This window comes from Microtus pennsylvanicus, chromosome 1 (genome assembly GCF_037038515.1).
Source record: "Microtus pennsylvanicus isolate mMicPen1 chromosome 1, mMicPen1.hap1, whole genome shotgun sequence".
Classification (NCBI taxonomy): Eukaryota; Metazoa; Chordata; class Mammalia; order Rodentia; family Cricetidae; genus Microtus; species Microtus pennsylvanicus.
In genome coordinates, this window is record NC_134579.1 from 61,117,539 (window position 1) to 61,133,706 (window position 16,168).

The window sequence follows — 16,168 nt, forward strand, 5'->3', positions numbered from 1 at the left end:
AGGTTTCTCAAGGGCTACAGGCATGCACTGCCATACCAGGCTTGGGAATATATTGTAAGCAGAAGCCAAGCATGTGTGTTCATCCAGGGGCATTTCCTACGTTACTACAAGCCACTAGCCATTGCTCCAGAATGAAGGGGTGAGACACACGATAGAGAATGAGAGAATGCTATTGTCACTGACCACTGACCATGGTGTCCAAGGAGCTGTCAGCTAACCTTCAGTTATCAACAAACCTTTATTGTATCAATAATCACTAATGCAGCAGTGTGTGTGTTGGTGTGTGTGTGTTGGGGGGTACTGGGAATTGAACCCAGGCAAGCACTCCATCTGAACTACATCGCTAGTATGTTTGTCTCTTTATAGTGTGACTCTCTACTTGTTTCATAGCTTAGAAGTTTGTCAGGGGCAACGTGGCTTGCGTCCTCTGGTCCCACATGTGCGGTGCAGCATGCCATCTCCTCGGGTAACCTTTGCCTGCCCCTAGGTACCAGAGCCTTGTGGTCAGCCCAGCCAACCCCTTAGGCAGTCTGATGGCAGAGGTGGCAGGCGCCAGTGGAAAGGCCAAGGTGGCGCTGGTGACGGCGGAGGGTTCCTTCTGCCCGAAGGAACTCCCATAAGCGGGAGTTTGAGTCCCAGGCACTGGGACTGACTGCTGACGAGCTTCTCTGTCATGAAGGGGTTAGGCTGCAAGGTCCCCCAGGAAACCCTACTCAAACTGCAGCCTATGCTGCAGCCCTCACTTGCCTCGGGTTTGGTAGGGGGAGTCAAGAGCAGGAAGGGGGCCTGGGCGCCAGGCCAGAACCAAGCTCAGCCCTCCCCTGGCTGAGCATTGGGATGGACGCTTGCCTCTTCCCACTGAGGCACTGCGGCCTGTAGCTGGTGCTGACCGCCGATTTCTTTTACCTCTTGGTGGAAGATTCCCTACACGATGGCACATAACCTGTACCAGTGTGCTCAGTGACCTCTACGCCATGGGCATCACTGAGTGTCAGCCAGAGCATGAAAGAAAGGAAGGAGAAAAGGTAACACCGCTCATGATCAAAGGTTTTCCTGATGCTGCAGAGGAGGGAGGAACCGCACTGATAAGTGGACAGTGGACAGCCCTTGGATTATCCCCGGTGGGGTTGCCACTGCGGTGTGTCAGCAAAATGAATTCATAATGCCTGTTAGTGCTGTGGTAGGAGATGTCCTGGTGTTAACCAAACCCTGAGGAACCCAGGTTGCGGCCAGTGCCCGCCCATGGTTGGGTAATCCTGATAAATGGAATAAATCAAGATGGTGGTTTCCAGAGAAGAAGTAGAGTCAGCTTATCAGGAAGCTATGTTCAATATGGCTACTAAACAGAACTGCTGCTGGCTTGATGCACCCATCTAATGCCCAGGCAGCCATGGACACCACAGGCTTTGGACTTTGGGGACACTCTCAGCACCTCAAACAACAACAACAACAACAAAATCAAGTGTTCTTCATCATTCATAATCTGCTAATCATTGCCAAGATGGCTGCCACTGGCAAAGCCAGTGGGAGCTTTGGCCTCCTCCCAGGAACATCAGCTGAAACCTCTGGGGGATTCCTGATTTGTCTGCCAAGAGAACAGGTGGCCCGCTTTTGTTCAGAATCAAATCTTCCAAGTATGGAGAGGGTCACCAAGCATGGGTTGTTGGCATTATAGAGAAGGGAAACCGGACAGCCCCGTATCATTGACAAACCTCGGGTGATTGAGGTTCTACCTCGGGGAGCTGCTGCCGCAGCTGCTGCTGCTCTGGCTCCTGATAATTCTGAGCCTAGTTCATGAAATGGAATAGCAGAAGTCTTTGGGAAAGCACAGCCATTCCGCACACTCATGGACTGTTGACGGGGGTTGATTTTAAGACCTTTGCAAAGGCTGCCTGCATAGTGAGTGCCTCCAGGTACCTTGATAGTTCCATCAGAAGCTGCCTGTGTGAACATCCAGGGCCAGAAGTAACACCTAGGGGAGGGGGAATGTGTGTTCATCAGTTGAAAGATTGAGGAGCAGGAAGCCTTTTCCCAAAACAAGATGAGACTATTCCAGGTTGAGGGATTTTTCTTTGCCCTGAGTTGATTCATTTCTGCACAGAGAGTAAAATTATTAGGATTACAAATCCTAATAATACAAATATACATACAAAAAGAATAAACTGCAACATAAAAAGGAAATTAGAGTTTGGCCCAATATATTGATAAGTCTAAATTGTTAGAGCTGATTTGTTGCCAAATTCATTATTAATTTTTCTGAGAAACCGCCTCTTTTCCTGTTCTGGACGAGAGTTGAGCAGCTTGTCCAGCTAGGGAAGGAAGACCGCAGCCCCTGACTTGGTCTCTGTCAATGATGTCTCTTCCTCTAACTCTGGCTAAGGACTGGAAGAGGCTGAGCAAGCCTCAGAGCCAGGTGTTGGTGCTCATTAATACACTAAATCTTATGCTGAAAATTCCCTGAGGTTTAGTTAATAAAGGAAATTTCTTACAGCTAAGTAAATAAAAGGGGCTTTGTTGGAAAAAAAAAAAAAGAAGGCTATCAGGAATGTGATTAAGAAAAGCCTGGCAGTATGTAGAAGGCTAATCCCGCCTGGGGATAAGGCCACGGCCACAATTTAGAGTCAAATCTGAAGTAAGCTTTAATTAGATACTGGCCAGGCTGATGGACTCTGTGGTTTCCCAGAAAATGGCCCCGAGTCATGATTTGGAGGGGCTTAAAAAGGCAAAATCCATAGTTCACTGCCTTTCCTGCGAGGTCCAATCACGGGCAAGCATACATCCTGACGTATTTCCTGCCCACGTACCTCCCACCTGGTGCAGATTGGCTACACAAACTTGTTTAGGGGAGTGAAGACACATGGCTTGACCCATGAACCATTGCTGCCAGCGTTTCAGAAACTGTGTCCTTGGGCAAGGGGCTTGCAGACCAGAGGCCTTTTAGTTTCACAGACCTCTCAGGCACAGTGATTAAGGCTTAACACATAACTTTGACCCACACAGAAGCCAAGACCCATTGCTATTGCTTCATCCACAGTGAAGAGCCCAATGCCTTCCTTTAGTAAATACTCACAGAGCATCAGTCTATATAAAATGTTTTCTTTTACATTTATTTGTTTGTGTGTGGAGAGATACACACGCCATGGCTCAAAAGTGGAAGTCAGAGCACACTTTGTAGGAGTTGATTCTCGCCTTCCGTCATGTAAAACCCAGAGATAGAAACAATTCATAAAATACAGGCACGTCTATAGCAAAACAAATGGAAGGAAAATTATCTCCTCACAAGATAGCATTGAAACGGAGCACAAATTTTGGCTTTAAAAAAAACTCCTTGCCAATTTTATATATTTACGATAACTTCTGCTGATCAGCTCCCCTGCCCAGGCAGGACTGCAAATTCAGGGCTAGACGGCTTCTCTGATACTATGGGCGAGGTGAGAGCTGCTTGTGGGGTGTATGGGAGGGGTGTGGGGTGTGGAGGTGTGGGGGGTGGGGGAGAGGTGTGTGTGGATGTGTGTGGGGTGAGTGGTGTGTGTACTGGTGTGGGTGTGTGTGAGTGGTGTGCAGGGGTGGGTGTGAGTGATGTGTGTGGGGGGTGTGGTGGTGATGCGTTCAGGGCTTACAAAGACCACAGGGGGTCCTGAGGAATTTAAAATTAGCGACAAAACGGTATGAGCCACCCAATCCCAGTGTGAGGAACAGGAGACGCCACATTGGGAATGAGCACGTGGAGAGATAGGAAGGACATTGTTTCCTGATTAACCTTCTTATCACCAGGCTAAAAATAGACTGATTATTAAATAGTGTTGCATCAGCCAGTACAATCCCCACTTTATTGGGGACGGTCACTGTGTAGAGTAACATCTGTGAAGGAAGTAGAAATGATCAGAAGAATCAACACTCTAGATTTTTCTATTCTTTTTTTAAAAATTTTATTTAAATAACATTTTTCGTTTATTTTACATACCGACCTCAGTTTCCCCTCTTTCCTCTCCTCCCAGTCCTCTCCCCACTTCCCATGCGGCAATCATGGCTGGGCGAGGTGATTCAGATGGGGAACAGGTTCCCAAAGGCCAGCTAAGCTCCAGGGACAGGTCCTGATCTCACTGCTAGTGGCCTTTCAAAGAGTCACACACATGCAGAGGGCCTAGGTTGGTCCCATGGAGGCTCCCTAACTGTTGCTCCAGAGTCCATGAGCTCCCACAAGCTCAGGTCAGCTCATACAATCCCTCCTCCCATTTGGAGGAAGGTGGGAAGTGCACAGCCTTGTGGGTTTTGCCTTTAACTGATGTAATTTGTGGTCAAATTTGGGGATCCCAGGCATGGACCTGGTCAATGTCCATTGTCCTGTTTTTAAAAAAAGCTTGCTTCAAATTTGGCTTAAGAATTATAGTAGTAGTTTTAGAAATTAATATGGGTAAGTGAAAAGCTAGATTAGTTAAGAAATTCATTAAGGCCCCAAGGCTATTGATCAGTATTGGAGAGTTTCAAACTGAGGTGATTTTTACTCAAAAGCCCCCAAAGCTCCACACACCACAAAGTGCAAGTTTCTGGTTTGCTTTCGCGGTGCTGGGCCTAGGACTGGCGGTTGAAGCCAGGGCCTTGTGCATATTAGGCAGGCACACAGCCACTAAGCTAAATCTCCAGATCTTTTTAATTCTTCATATGTTAAAACAGGATTCCACTAAGTTGCCTGGGTCAACCTTGGATACACGGTATAGCCGAGCCTGGCTCTCCAGTGGTCCTCCTGCCTCAGACTCCTGAGAAGAGAGGCTGACAGGCCTATGCTACCTGGCCTGGCCTTTTACTTTGTACTGGAACCCAGCCAGCTTTGCGATATGCTTCTGGCATTAGTTAGTCTCAGCATGCTATGTACTCAGCTTGACTTTGAACTCACGAGATCCACCTGTCCATGCCTCCCAAGGGCTGGGATTAAAGGTATGCGCCACCACACCTAGCCCCACATGCCAATTCTTAAAGTGTCACTCAGAAGTGACACATTTCGTCTTCCTTCCCGTGCCTTTAGTCAAAGCAGGTCCCTTCCAGGGGCTGGGGAAGGGCCTGCTACCACATGGCTGGAAGAAAACAATCTCCTTTTCACCTACCCTGTCAATCACTCTTCTACTTTCTGCAGTTTTATCTTTTCTAGAAAGTACTATAGATGGACTCAGTGTGTAGACTTTTATGTTAAAGAAAATATTTGTGCATTTTTTGTGGCTATGTATGTGTACCATGTGCGTGCAGGAGCCCAGATGGGTCTGAAGAGGGCATCAATCCCATAGAACTGGAGTTACAAGCAGCTGTGAGCTGTCATGTGGGTGTGGAGAATAGAATCCGGGTCCAAGAGCAGTGAGCATACTTGACTGCTAAGCCATGTCTCCTGCCCACCCAGTTTTCTTTCCTCTTTTTTGTTCACCTAACACAATGCTTTTGAAACAGCTTTGTGGCAGCATCTCTGCCTGTTAGACTAGTCTGTTCTTTTTAAGTGCTTCGTAATGCATAGTTCTTCCACAAAGCCACAGGTGTCCAACCTTTGGACACTGGAATACAATGCTTCATCTACAAGTGTGCTGAGCAGCATTCATAGGGGTCCTGTATGTGGTCCATGGACCACAGGTTAGACACGTCTGGTAGTCTCTCTTTCTCTCTCTCTGTCTCCCTCTGTCTCCTCTTTCTTTGAGAGAGGTGCCTTGCTGGGCACCTCAAATCTGTCCTCTGACTCAGGATTCAGACCGGGCTGGCCTTGAACTTGCTGTCATCCCTCTGCCTCAGCCTCCAATGTACTAGCGTTATAGGCACAAGCCACCATTCCAAGCCCAGAGTCTTTGATTTTATAGGATTTCTTTTTTAATGATTCGTGCACCCACTAATCCATCCTTGCTTTAGTAACTGCTTACTAGCTGTGGGCCAGACCCGAGCACGGACTATCAGACACGACTACAGTGCTGTCGGTCCTCACAGTATGATACTGAGCTAACTGGTCCCTTTATGTTGCTGGGAAGGAGAGGCTATGGAAGTGAAGGGGCCAAGCTCAAGCCACCAGGGACAGTGAATAGTGACATCCAGGGTTCCATGTCTCTCCTTCTTTTCGTGACAGGAGGTTCTTGTTCACCAGAATCAATATGTATCATTTCTTGATAGTTATAGAATGATTTCCTACGAGTTCTTTAATGTAGGGCCCAGGTCTACCCTTGTTCCTGGGGTGCATCTTGAGGACAGTTTCTGGTCAGCCAGCTAAAACATTCTGTTTGTTCCTGTGCCCCTTCTACCCTGCCTGGTGATTAACTGTACGGCATTGTTGACTCCATCTTTGGTGTGGTAATTTCCCACCTGCCTTGGCGGAAATCCTTGTGCAGCAGCGAGGTATAAAAGGATTTTCCCAAGGCTGATCTTCTTTCGAATGACCCAGGTCTCTGTGTGTTCTTTCAAACTCCAGGCCCTTGCCCGGCTCGCACACGAACTGTACCGAGGGGGTAACACAGAATCAGGTGTTACACTTTAATCTTTGCAACTTCCTAAGGCAGAAATTATTATCCTAATCCTCCCATCAGGATACAGAGGTTCAGACACTGGGGTAGACTCAGGCCTGCCACGGTGATTTGTGAAGAAATAGCAGGGAAGTGTAGAAGAATGCCTCCTACCAACTGACGGTGCTGGATGATTTGATAAAATCAGTAAAAAGCAGCAGAGACATTTACTCCTGGTATGGCCCTGTCTTTCTAATCCGAAGTTCCTGATCGCCATGCCAAGGGTTGCATGATGTCACAATGCCGTTTTCAGAGCCAAAAGCTGCCAGGGCTTTTACCTACTGACACAGGAGGACTTTGCCCGGGAGGATCACTACACCACACACCCAGGATCTGCTCCCCAAGCTGGAAAACAGACGGCTGTGGGTGCTGAAGTCTTCAGGCTGAGAGTCTGAAGACACTTGGAGAACTTTCCTTCCCAGCAAACTGCATCCTGGGGCAGATGCTCAGTCAGGCAGAGGCACAAGTGGGTTAAACACGCAGCCCCCAATCTGATGTGTGGGCAAAAGGCTTCCTCTCTTGGCTTTGAACCCATTATCAAAATGTTGCATTAGTCAAAATGTAGAAATTTCCTTACTGTCCATTGATGGATGTCTAAAGAAACTATTAAGAAAGGGATAGGGGTCCTCTATTTTGAGATTGTGTGGAACTGGGGAGATAGTTTAGTGAGCGAAGTAAGCTAGGCAGAAAGATAAATATTGCATGACCTTCCTCGCATGCATGCATTAGCGTACATTATATGTGTGTGTTCACTGCTATTATGAAAGACCTGAGGATGTACGCAAAAGAGATTGCCAGGCAGGGTGGCCCAAGTCTGTAATCTTGGTGCACAAGACACTGAGGTGGGAGGAGTCTGGGTTTGGTGATAGCCCTTATTTCAAAAAGTGAAGAGAAGAGGGGGAGAGGAAGAATAAAGGGGAGATGGGGAAGAGGGCACACACATGTGCACACGCGCACACACATTCTTTAGGATTGACACACACACATTCTCACGGACTGACCAAGCTTTGGAGATGGCCCTCTTGGCTGTCACACCACAGTGGAAGAGTTTGTATGCGAGAAAGAGATCACAATCACAAAACTAGAGGACAAAGAGAGACAAGGGGGGTCTCATAATCTCTCCTCTGTGAGGACATTTCTAACTGACCTGAGACTCTTTACCTAGTCCCACTTATTAAAGGTCTTGCCATCTCCCCAAATTGCCACAATGAGGACCCAGTTTCCAATACGTGGATCTCTGGAAGCCACCCATGTCCCGGCCTCAGTCACATGGAGTCTGAAGGAGTCACAATAAAGAGAATGAGGGGTGGGTGGGTTAGACAGAGAAAAGAAGGTTAAAAAATGTAACTAAGATACCCAAAAAGTATAGTTAAGAGTGTATTAAATGCTAAATATTTGCTGAAAGATCTGACGTTACTATACAAACACATACAAGGGATGATAGATTATTTCTTTGTCTGTGCAGGTACCAGTTCCTTGTGCATACCAAACATCATAGTGCACACCTTAAATGCATACAGTTGTAGGGAAATCTGCAGTTGTCATGGTTTCCAATGTCTGGCTGAGCTGAGCAGGAACAGGTCAGGACCAACATCAGGACCCTGTAAAGATCTCAGTGGGGCCGGTTTCCTAGAGGCTGAGTGGAGGGAGGGGTCAGAGAGAGAGCTAGTACTGGCCATCCAGGAATGCTTGACGAGCTTCAGCCTGATTGAGCCTGCTGACCGGATGCCCTCATGCCCCACGCTGTGGCTATTAGCCTCCACTGGTGCCAAGGGGTTTATTTTTCCCTCTGTAAAGTGTGTGAGAGGCGTCCATGGAAGTGAACCTTTGTAAGTCAGGCAGCCACATTCCAAGGCCACCCTGATTTGACAGCTCCACAGATTCTCAGACATGCTACTGTCCCATCTCCATGACAAGAGGAGTTGGCATGGACTGGTCACAGGCAGCCGTCAGGAGCAAATGCTCAGTGTCTGACCTAGTTACACCCTCTGATTTAGAGACAGAGAGAATGTAATATCTGAATTAGGCCTTTGTCACCTAGGGAGGTCCATCCGTCCGTCCGTCCATCCATCCATCCATCCATCTGTCCATCCACCCTTCCATTTACCCATTCATCTTCAGCAGTGTTTCTTCACTTCCGGGCACTGAGAACGGAGAGGTGACTCATGGCCTCTCTTTGCTATCCAGAAATCCACTATTCACTTCAGCTATTTAAATGACATGTTGGTAAAAAAACAAAGCAAAACACAACACAGCTTCTTACACACTCATTTGCTTGTTTTAAGAGAAAACCAATGGGAATGATATTAATTTTATTGCATCAATTTTTTTTTTGCTGACTAGAACGCCAGACTTAAAGTGGATATAAGTATAAAAATAACCAGATTCTTACAAATAATACTTTGCTGCTACAGTACTGAATAATTAGTGGAGGCGACATTATAATACAACTTTAAATAACATTCTCATGATGGGTTTCACACAGTCAACGTGGGTGTCAGGTTTCAAAGAATACAGAACAAAACCCAGGACAATGGCGACGGAGTTCGTACTGCAGCTTCATCTCCATTTAACCGTAAGGCCAGCAACACACACACACACGCACACACACACACACATCAGCTCACAGATACTCATGGTGAAATGGTCAATTTCTCTGTAGAACAGGCCTAGGTAATGCCCAAAGACAAGTGAGTGCGTTCAGTTCCCCTGACAAACCACTTCCACCCCACTCCTACTCTCACCCCATTCCCAACAATCCAGGACAAGGGCATCAAGCCCTTCATTTAAAATATAGCCGAATCGACCAGGCAGCCCCTTGGAAATGCCCATGTGACAGGGGCAGTCCAGGGCCCACCTCTCTTCATACCTAAAGGTCTCCCTTTGGTTTCACAGGCTACTCTGTGGGCTAAAGTCTCCATCAGACATAAAGAAGTGTTACCTCACTGGGTGGTGGTGGCGCACGCCTTTAATCCCACCACTCAGGCAGAGGCAGGTGAATCTCTGTGAGTTTGAGGCCAGCCTGGTTTACAGAGCGAGTTCCAGGACAGTCAGGGCTATTACACAGAGGAATCCTGTGGAGATACTTAAGTACAATGAGTTGATTGGCATTTAATACTTTAATGTTCCTATTATTTTAACCAATTATTTAAAAAAGTTTAATGTTATTATTTTAACTTTAATGTTCCTATTGTTTTCCCCTTTGGGATTTGAGAAAAGAAAGAGCACGCATACCCAGCGATAAGCTACAGAAGCATTTCTGTCTCCTAACACACTGGTGAACGCTTTAGAATGATACTGTTAGGAAAGAAGAAATGACAGGGCTGGGGTGTGATGCGGCTTCACAGCATGGCACAGCACTTGCCTGGTACGTGCACGGCCTGGGTTCCTGGCCCTATCTTCCAGCACGAGGAGGAGGGGGGAGAGGAGGAGGGGGAAAGGACGAGGAGCTGGAGGAGGGGGAGAAAGAAGAGGAGGAAGAAGAGGAAGAAGAGGAGGAGGAGGAGGAGGAGGAGAAAGAAGAAGAAGAAGAAGAAGAAGAAGAAGAAGAAGAAGAAGAAGAAGAAGAAGAAGAAGAAGAAGAAGAAGAAGAAGAAGAAGAAAAGAAGAAGAAGAGATATGTATGTCCTTTTCTAAAAACAAAAGCTTTTAGGTAGATGACAATGTCTCTGCTTCTACAGGCTGTTTTAAATAAAATATGAAAACACAGAACTTTGTATTCTTCTTCCCAAAGAAGTGCTTTGGTCTGGAAGAAAAAGAATCAAGATAAATTTAGAACTATGTGTAAAGCCCCTAGTTTTGAGTGTACTGTGGGACACGTAGCTAAGGACAACTTGGCTGTATAGTTTTACTGCTTTAGGCCCAGTCCCACAGTTACAGAGACCTTGGCACGTCACTCTTGGGCAAGGTGGCTTAAGGAGGCATCCAAAAGCCACGTGCCAGGGGTAACCCTAGTGTGCCCTCTCTGGAGTTCCACACTTGAATAGGCAGCATTTTTGAAGAACCTTACTCTTGGTCGTCAGCCAGTCTCCTGTGGCCCAACTTTATGACTTCCTCTTTTAGACCATAATAGTCATCTTTGACCTCAAAATGCTACCAGGCAGCTTGCCTGCACCAATCATACACCAGTTCTGGCTCAATAAGACTTAGGTGCTTCTAAGAATAACCTCCCCAATAAGGAAGCTCCTTAGGCACCCCAGACACTCAACTACGTTCCCAGCTCCTACAGGTTCACACATTTAATATGCAGGAGCCATGGCCTCAATTTGAGAATAATGCAGGCAGCCCTCAAATGGGCGCCTCAGTCTGGTTATGCTTATCAAAAAACCCACCTAGACCATTCCCTTTCACTTCTGGCAGCCCAAGCCACGTACCAATATACTTGCCAACTACAAACACATTAATATTTTCCTTTTTGAGACGGGTGTCATGTTCTGACTTTCTGAGGGCTGGGGTCACAGGAGTGTAACACTGCGCCCAGTTTATGTGATGCCCAGGATCAAACCCAGGGCCCGCACATGGAAGGCAAGCTCTCTGCCATCTGAACTACATCCCCAGGCCCCTCTCTGAACGCTCATCATCAACTATCACCAAATACCTTGCATAGAGCTTGATTCATAGGAACACATGACACTATTTATCCTTATTTTCTTCAGAGATGGGCCCCAGGTCATGAGCTGCCTTGTGGAGCAATGAAAAAAAAAAAGACCCCTTGGCATTTACACTGAGCTCAGACTGGATTCCAGAAGCACCCCTTTTCTTATTCCTGAACCCCTGAGGGATAGACGAGTTCTGTCTGGCCTGGCTCTTCTGCAACAAGCATCTCCTCTTCCTTCATCATGGGACCCAAATGCAGGACTGTGACATATCTACACATGTGAATTATGTGTTCTGAGTGTGCGGACCGACTGTGAGCACTTGTGTCCTGCAGAGAGTCTGCATGTCTAGGCGTGTGTTCATCCTGTCTGTCCTGCTCAAGGGCTGCCGATGTCCTGTCTCCGGCTCCATCTGGATGTAACCCTGAGGGGGAGGGCACTCAGACACTGCATTCCTCCCAATGGTGGGCAGAGACTGCCAGGTAAGTCCTATCTCTTTTACAAATTCTTCCAGCCTTTCTACCTCAAGCCCCATCCCCGAGACGGTAGACTCAGTATAAATTCACCCTTGCTCGGTGCTCTCACTTTTACCACAGTAAAAAGGAACAAAATGAAATACACTTATCAACTCTATTTGGACCAAACTCACGAGCCAGCAAGCATTTTTGGATTCACAGGACACTTTTCTGCTCACTGGGATTCCTCCTAGGATTTTTTTTTTTCTGAAAATCTTCATTGTGTGGGGCTTGAGGCTTCTGGCCCTGTACAGGCGCTCACCAGCTGGGATGCCAGCTGAAGGCATTAGAAGTGTGCCTAGGGACAGCCGCCACACTGGCTCTTCTCACAGCAGTAAGGCTGGGGACAGACAGGGACACGGAGGGAAGGGCTAGAACCAGGTTACCTCACAGGGGACCTGAGCTCAGGCAAGCGGTGCACAGGAGCTCACAAATGTACAAGGAGCCACCAGTTCCACAGTGGGGCAGAGGCGAGACCCATGGCTTCTAGATGCCAATGCATCAGCCAACAGCAACAGAATTCTCTGTACTAGTGAATGCATCTGATGATTAAAACCCACTGCACCTGACTAATGGTCCCAAGCGGTGGAGACTATGGGACACAGTGCACACTTAAAACAGGCTGGGGACCTGCATACATTTCGGAGGAACCAGAGAACCCCAAACAAATACACACAGATCTATTTCAAACAGCTGCCCCATTTCCAGAAAGATACACCCCTGAATTCCCAGCTACGGGGGGGGGGGGGGGGGGGGGCACAATGCTTTGACCTCTTCATCCAAAACCAGGATATTCCACACACTGATAAATGACTGTAGTTCCGCAGAGCACAGAGCCTCCCCCGCCACACACACACACACACACACACACACACACACACACACACACACACACACACACACACACACAGGGCTCCCACAATACAATAAACAAGACACAAAACTTCCATTCCCCGAAGCAAGCTCTCAGACCCCTGGCGGGCCAAACTTCTGTCTCCAGGGGGCGCTGCACAAGAACACAGACATTCTGATAACCGGGTGAGAGAAATGACCAAGTTCCCTCTCCAGCGAGTAAATAGTGGTTAAAACTTTCCATGAGTTTGTGGACACTGTGGGTTCAAAGATCAGAAGGCACACACCCTTACCTGTGACTCCCTCCTAGCTCCCTGTTCTTCCTTGGGAAAACCCCGCAGCTTCTCAAAACGCTGGGTGATGCAGGAAACAGGCCTGGTTATTCAGTCCAGCCCTCTGCCACATCCTGCCGTGGGGACTACAGTGGCGACACACTAGATCGCCTCTCCCTTTTCTGCTACGGCCACGCAGACTCTGGCTCCACGCTGGGCGTCAGCGTCCCAGGCCCCCATGCCATTCCCTCATAGATCAAGACCACCCTACCACACGGAGGACCAGCCTGATATTGCCTGCTGGGACTCGCTAAGGGGCAGCTGGGCACGCCTAATGAAACAATACCAAATGAAAACTATTCTACCCTGATGCGTTCTTGCTGGGAAAAGTAAGATCAATAAATCGTAAGCAAGCGTGTCACCTTGACTTAGAAAACAAATGGAAGCCGTGTGCTGCACCTTGCAAAGGTCAAGTTCTCATTTGGGGTGTTTGCTTGGAAATGAGCACAGGCAACCTAGAAACCTTAAAATTCCACGCCCTGGCTGCAGCATCGCTTCATCACAGCGGTCTGTTTACCTCCATCTGTTCTTTAGCACAAGGCACCAGGCAGGAAAACGAAAGTGCCAGCACCTAGCTGCCAGTCAATCACCAGACTGAGGCCTGTAGAAGTATCCTAGGAAAGGAAGGCTTTCCGAAACAGCCTGGGAATGAGTCAAAAATGAAACCTCCCTGCCCAATCTATTAAAGTGCAAATTACGGGGAAACTGGGGCCTGGAAATGATGCCGCCTAGTGGTTGCCTGTGGAAGTCAGCCAGTTCTAAGCGCCAGACCTTCGGAGACTCGGTACTGGCCCACGTTCACGTTCACAGTGATAGCAGCGCGGAACGAGCGCTCTGCGGTTCCGCATCCATCTGTCCCCTTCCACTGTGGTCATACCCCTCAAGTGTGGCTCTGACGAGTCCTGGGAGCAGCTAGTGCGTGGCACTCCCTCTCCGTGCAGTCCTCTGAGCCAGAGGTCTGGGGAAGTGGCTCAGAGAAACGGGCCCTCTCCCTCCTGGACTCAGAAGTAGTCTCTCCTCCTGCTCTCATCGCTGATGAAAGATGGGTTATACTGTCCTGGGAAAATGCAGGAGTGCCTTGATCCGGGCAGTCCAGTGTAGGCCGGGTAGAGTCCGTTGCGTTCAAGTTCAGGGTTCCTTACGTTTGTGGGCTGGATGCCAAAGAGAAAAGAATAAAAGTTACTTATTCCCAGACTTAAATAAGTTTAAATGATTTTACATTTTAATGAACCTAAGATGGGACTAGCTATAAATTGAGATTGGGGTTAGCTAGAAATATCGAAGCACGGGCTCAACGGAAAGCAAGACTCCCACGGGTCTGTTTATGTATTTAGATGGGGGTGGGGTGGGCGGAGTCATGCCATCTGTTCCTGGGGGCCTGAAATTCACAATCTCCTCCTTTTAAACAAATTATTTTAATTACTTTTCCTAAATTTTATTTTATATATATGAATGTTTGTGTGCCTGGTGCCCACAGACACCCCAAGAGGCCATCTGATTCCCAGGAACTGGAGTTACAGACAATTGAGAGCGGCCATATGGGTGCTGGGACTTAACTGCCGAGCCATCTCTCTAGCTCCCCCCACAATCTCGCCTCTTCCTACCATGTGCTGGGATTGTAGGCGTGTGTCACAAGACCTGGCATACAAGCGTATCTCTTTATGGACGTGGGGCACATTTCAGTCCTTGTTACAGGGGGGTTAAAAAAATCTTAGTCGGGCCAGGACTGGAAACAACAATACAGGCTCCATGAGAAAGTCCTCATAGCGGCATCAAAGGTATGGCTTCAAAGCTAGGTTTTAACCTCTTCTCTTCTCCAGACCTCCCAAATGTCTAAGAGTTCCTACCACTATCACTCCAACGCTGGTGAACCCCACCATTCCACCGCTGGTGAACCCCACCACTCCACAGCTGATGAACCCCACCACTCCACAGCTGATGAACCCCACCACTCCACAGCTGATGAACCCCACCACTCCATAGCTGGTGAACCCCACCACTCCACAGCTGATGAACCCCCAGACTCATCATCAAGAGGCTGGAGAGATGGCTTAGTGTTTAGAGCACTCTCTGGTCTTCCAGAGGACCCAGGTTCGATTCTCAGCTACAGGGAGGCTTACAACTAACTGTCTATAACTCCAGTTCTGAAGACTCTGAGGTCCTTTTCTTCCCACCTCCATGGGCACTGAGCATGCATACTTACATACATGCAGGCAAAAAAATTCACATATGTAACATTTTTAAAAAAATCTTTTAAAACAAGAACGCACTGCCAGTGTAGACACTGCTGAGCTTTGCTGAGAACTGCTGAGGTCTGGACACACACCAGGAGGATGGGCCAAATGACACCGTACACATGCTTCAGGAACGAGCTGCAGAATGATTAACCTTCTGTTGTTTCTGTTAAGCTCCTCTGACCGAAAATTACTTTAACAATAAGTTGTTATCAATTTCCCACTTATAGATTTCTCCAAATTGGGAACCTCTCAAAGTCAAAGTTCACTTCTGACTGTGCCCTCCTTCTGGATTCACACGTCACAGAGAAACAAGGAAAACAAAAACACAGACATGCAACCGAAGACTGAGTGATTCTGTTTCCCAGCTTGATTCCTCAGTGAGGCAATCTTTAAGGTTAAAAAAACTGCAGGGGAGAAAAAGCCAACGCATAAACACAGCACAGCTGTCGCCTGGCAAAGACACTATCCCACTGCACAGAGCCACACCCCGCCATGGAGATCGGACAAGCTCAACTCATCCCGAGTCCAGCTGACTTGATTGCTAGAGATTTCCCCGAGGTGTGGCTGAGCTCTGCCTCTGATGTAAGAGTGGACGGAGCCGCGTGCTTGGGTGGCTCACCACCGGCCTTACCTTGCAGACAGCCGCCTGGAGCACAGCATCAAAGCCCCCTTCGGGGGCATCACGGTTCCGGGACACCCTCTGCTTCCTCACTTCCTCGTTGAAACTGTCGACTCTGTCTGTGAGAGGCAGCAGATGGCGGAACCCGAAGGAGGGGACGCAGTTTGGGAATAACTTGTAACTAGAGAGAAGAGAAGAGTTGCCATTCCGTCATTATCTCTAAGCCTTTTCAGTTTTTAATCATACTTCATTATTTTAGCATGCATATATGTGTACACACGCATGTGCAAGAGCAAGGCAGAGAATAACTTGCAGAGATCAAGTTCCCTCCTTTGATCATGTGGGTTCTGGGGATCAAACTCAGGTCATCAGGCTAAGCGGCGGTCACCTCTACCCACCGAACCATCTCTCCGGCCCCATCTCTAATTACTTGTAGTATCAGCACAAACTGCAGTCAAGTCTTTAATGTGGCCGTTTCGATCAGAAAATCCTGT

At 47.9% G+C, this 16,168-nt stretch overlaps 1 long non-coding RNA gene and 1 pseudogene across 1 annotated transcript; one reads left to right on the forward strand and one right to left on the reverse strand.

Annotated features, from left to right (window-relative positions):
- Positions 1-533: 533 nt before the first annotated feature.
- LOC142839350 (selenide, water dikinase 2-like) lies at positions 534-1,798 on the forward strand (annotated as a pseudogene).
- Positions 1,799-8,780: 6,982 nt separating this feature from the next.
- On the reverse strand, positions 8,781-15,850 carry LOC142845892 (uncharacterized). Its single transcript, XR_012909997.1, has 2 exons — positions 15,687-15,850; positions 8,781-13,969 (listed from the first exon to the last, which is right to left on the reverse strand). It is a non-coding gene; the product is annotated as an uncharacterized LOC142845892 (long non-coding RNA).
- Positions 15,851-16,168: the final 318 nt, after the last annotated feature.